Raw genomic sequence first — 4772 nt, 5'->3', positions numbered from 1 at the left:
AATAATTGGAAGTGTGTACGTAGCTTTACACTCCCACCAGACCTATCTAGAATGTTCTGTCCAGGAAATAACATGCCATCCACATTTTCTTCCAGCATCTTGAAGCATGTGAACATGATTTCCAGTGGCAGTTTGTTAAAAATATAGGTACATTTAAAAATCTACATTTGAGGGAAACAACAGTTTGACTTGCCCAATGATAATGTGTAAAATAGTTGTATACAATGATATTAGCATTTTGACTAATTTAATAAATTGATGTTATTTCTAAGTCTGCTGAAAATTCAGTGCCAAAGTGTCATGGTGTTAAACTACATTAATTGAAAGCCACAGTTTTTAGATTTTGTCAAACTTGGCAAGATGGCCACAGCTGGTATAAACCAATTAAGCATAATCTTGTTAACCTGTAAAAAAATAGAAAGATCTGCTAGATGCAATTCTTTCCATTGCATTATAACACATTTACAGGAAAGAAATAACAGTATCCTAAAGAGAGAACTGCATTGTGGCATATGCCTAGCACACATATTCTAAGTTTTTTCTCCGCTTGCTGCTGTTTTGTACTATTTATTGCTGTTGAGCAAGATTTTTCATTTCTGTTGCACTCCTGGGTGAGTCCTACCTTTTAGCGGAACATTTATCACCTGTCCTGGTTCTGTCTTAAGCTTATAATCATCCTGTGGTCATTTTGGAGAATATTTTTAGTAGGCCATAATACCAGTACAATTAGGATGACTGATAACAGTGGGGAGGGCCTCTGTGTTATGGGTAAAAAGATAAATATCTGTATTCAGGTTTCCTAAGATATATGCTGAGATGCTATGGATTTAGGCTACGTACACACGCTAGATGATTCTCAGCCAATAATCACCTCAGGGCTAGTATCGTATGAAAAGTTGATGTATGTACAGCGCTTGTCTGACGTCGTTCATGGATCCGTCATGGCGGATCTAGGAATGACGAACGATCATAATACAAGTGAAGGATAGGGAGTGCCGTGGGGTGCCGTTCCGTCATTCTCCCCCCTTCCCACTCCATAGAGCAGAATGGCACTGCATGTACAGCTCTCATTCATTCATTTTTCGATCTTTTGTCGTTGGAAAGGATTGTGAAAGATTCTTTCCAACGACAAAAAAATCTAACGTGTGTACGTAGCCTTAGTTATGAAGGAAATACAAAATAGCTACTACGTTTTGGAGTCTGTAAGTGTATGAGGAATCACTAATCACTACTAATCTAACTAAAATAACTAACTAAACTAATCACTGGGGCTTTAAGCCATACACAGGATAGCAATGGCAACCATGGCCCTTAAGCTACATACACACGTCCAATGGTTCTCGCCCGATAATTTGCTCAGGGCCGATATTGGATGGGAATCTGGCGTGTGTACAGCGCCCATCATCCATTGTCTGAATGAACGTCCTCGCGGATCCATGGACGAATAGTGCTGTACATACAGAACAGTGCTGTATGTACACTACTCATTCATACATTGTGCAGTCCTTAGTCATTGGAAAGGATCGTGAAAGATCCTTTCCAACAACAATAATTGCACGTGTGTATGCAGCTTTAGTCTTCGTTAAAAAAGTTGGCCCACTTAAACAAAGATGATATCAAGAGAAGGTAAAATAATTTTTGGGTAGCCATGAATATAGTGAAGCATTAAGAACACTTTTCTTTTCAAATTAAAAATTCCTGCCTGCAACAGGCAGAGTACATAGTTAACCCAGTTCCAATTTTTAACTCGAGATCAGGATCATCCATCATTGCCACTGCAGGAACTGTATCCATTTCTCCTAAATAAGGCAAATTGGCAAAATGTTGAGGCGGAGTCCTACAAACTTTTATTGCCTAAATGATTATGGCCAATAGATTATCCTTATATTTTAAGGACAGTTATACACAGCCAAGAAAAACTGTTCCAAAAAGACAAACTTCAAAATGTCATAAACAGATTATCCTAATTTGTTAATGTCTGAGTAACATCTCTCCAGTCATTCCAATTTCCCTGGAGAAAAAAGAATGAATGTACACAGTACATGCTTTACTTTACCCACATGGCCGGCATAGTGAAGGAAGCGATCGATGTGTCCTTGCGATTGATGATGAACAGATATTTCTACACATGGTGTACTGTGCAACACATCTGCCTCTGTTTTTGCCAGACTTAGAGCAATTTTGCAGTATTATGATGAGCATTACAGAAAGACATGTAGACCAGCTGTTTTTCAGTATTTCATTAAGAGATATTACACTGATTTAAATGACTGCTGTAGGAAAAAGTCAAGGTCAAGCACACCAAACATAAATGTGAGTGCTTTGTATATTTACAATACTTACTGTGACAATGTGTGAGAGAGGCGTTTAGAGCTACTTAACAAGAGGACAACAAAGTTGCATGGGTTTATGATTTGAAGAAGGATTATCAAAGCCATAACAACATTTTAATTTCTCTATCCTTGTCACACTTGGCCAGTGCTGGTAAACATTACATCTAATAGGGAGTTTCACCCTGAACCAAGAGGAAAGGGGCTGCCAATAAACCAATTAGTAACTCGGCATTAAAAAATTCAATTACTGTCTTAAAAAAAAACAAGCAACTTACTCTTTATGTTCTTTGTCCCAAACATCATTTTTCTCATATTTTATGATTTCTTTGACTGGAGCAATTTTGCCCTATTGTCAATATAAACTATAGTAATGTTTGTACCATTTCACAGATTTTCTCTTTAATACATAAAAATCTCTTACAAACTCTATAAATACATTTTGCTTACTGTTGCAAAATGTGATATACAGGATTTTGACGATATAAATGCCTCTACACTGCATCTGTAAAACATAAAACAGGTCAGGTTTCAACCATTACAAAGTGCAGGAAAAAAATATATATTTATATATATATATATATATATATATATATATATATTCATGACCTTAAAGACAGATAAGTAACTCTACTGGAAAATACAGATCATACAATATTAAATAATTTTAGAATATTGCATAGAATAATAATAGTAACTATGGGCAACTTCTCTTTACCTAAAAACGCTTTGTACCATTTATAGTTTAGGAGCTGTCTAAACTTGAGTTGTGGATGTTACTGACACTGTTCTATTTACAACATTATTAATTTGTCTCTAAAATTATGTTTTGGGTTTTTGGTTAGTGGTTAAAAGTGTGTTTCAAAAATATTTACTGGAAAATTTCTTGTACAGTATTTAGGCCATTTTACTGGCTTATCGCTGCAGGATTTTAATCTTTTCGTTTGGTTTAACAGATTATTTAGAGTAACATATGTTACATGTTTGTAAAATTATTTAAATTTATCTAGGCAAATAAATTGTGTGAATCTTCATTTAAATAATATATGTTCACATTAGGGGAGAAAACACTTCCTAACACTTCTAACTTTAACTTTTAGCTGCATCTCTGTAATCACCCAACAACCAAATTGTAATATTTTGAAGCTTGCCAGTCTTTAGATGTGGTGGCTCTGTTCATTTTCATTTTATAGGTCAAGAACTCCATTAACAAATACAAATATATTGGTTTACCTTGCAAGAAATATATGTATTTACATAATATACAAAGTTGGACATGCTCCAACTATGTACTTCCATAGGTACACTGGAGAAATAAGTGTAGTCAATAAAGTGACAGGAAGTGTGTAATTGACAGAAATACCATGTAAAAAGTGGAGAAAAGCTCAAGAAAAACATTTTTATGTTTAGGCTTTAATTTGTTTCTGTGATTTATACACCACAAGTATTTTATCAACTAAAACATAGTGTAAGTATTTGAATTTGACCTTGTTTGAGAGCAATATCCATATATACAAAATTGTCTGTTTTAACTTGTCATTATGGGGTACTGACTAGTCTTGGTGTTCGAATTCAGGTTGTCTTTATATTCGACCCAAATATGGCTGTTCGAATTCAGATAGACCCAACCCGAAAAACATGGGATTTGACTTTGCAAATTCGTGTGTAAAAAATGTGTTAAAAAAGAGGCTTTAATGTTAAAGTATTTTATTGAATGCGTGTGATTTGTGTACCTAACTTTTATTTTTTTACAGGTTTATACCACAATGACAGGATGATTTCCAAGGCTGCACAGCCGTGGGAGTCCTCCTGTCAGTGTGGGTTCCTCGAGCACTAGAAGTTAAATGAGGACAAATCTCCCCATTCATCACCTCTAGTGCTCTGTTATTGCCTGAGGAAAGCTAAACCCTGATGAGAGCTCAAGTGTCATCAGGATTTTCCTTTCCCCAGCCAATCACAGAGCACTAGTATATATATATATAAATATAAAAGCCTATGGAGTACATCAAACACACTTCCTGTCCCACTACTCCTTCGCTCCTTCACAGATGTAGTACATTGAGTTAATCTTGTCTTGTCATTAGAACAAGAAATGTGATACTGGTAGGAAAGCAGCAATATATTACATTTGGTTCCTAATTGTTATTGTTGTTTTTTTTTTGGATAGAGTGAATGCTCAAAGACCTGCAATTCGGGGGGAGGAATGCTCAAAAACCTGCAATTTGGGGGAGGAATGCTCAAAAACCTGCAATTCGGCTTCCAGCCCTTGTAATATTAAGACAATAAGTCTGGTTTAATAAAGACTGGAGGAGATAGACTGTTGTGGGTAAACCTGTTTCATCCAGCAAACCTGGAAATCATTGCTATTATTTGGCAAATGTTTTCAACCATGAACCAGATGCACAGTATACCAAACAATCAAGTTGCAATTTTAGGTCAGAC

This window comes from Pyxicephalus adspersus, chromosome 2, assembly GCF_032062135.1.
Source record: "Pyxicephalus adspersus chromosome 2, UCB_Pads_2.0, whole genome shotgun sequence".
Lineage (NCBI taxonomy): Eukaryota > Metazoa > Chordata > Amphibia > Anura > Pyxicephalidae > Pyxicephalus > Pyxicephalus adspersus.
This window is presented reverse-complemented; position numbering follows the sequence as displayed.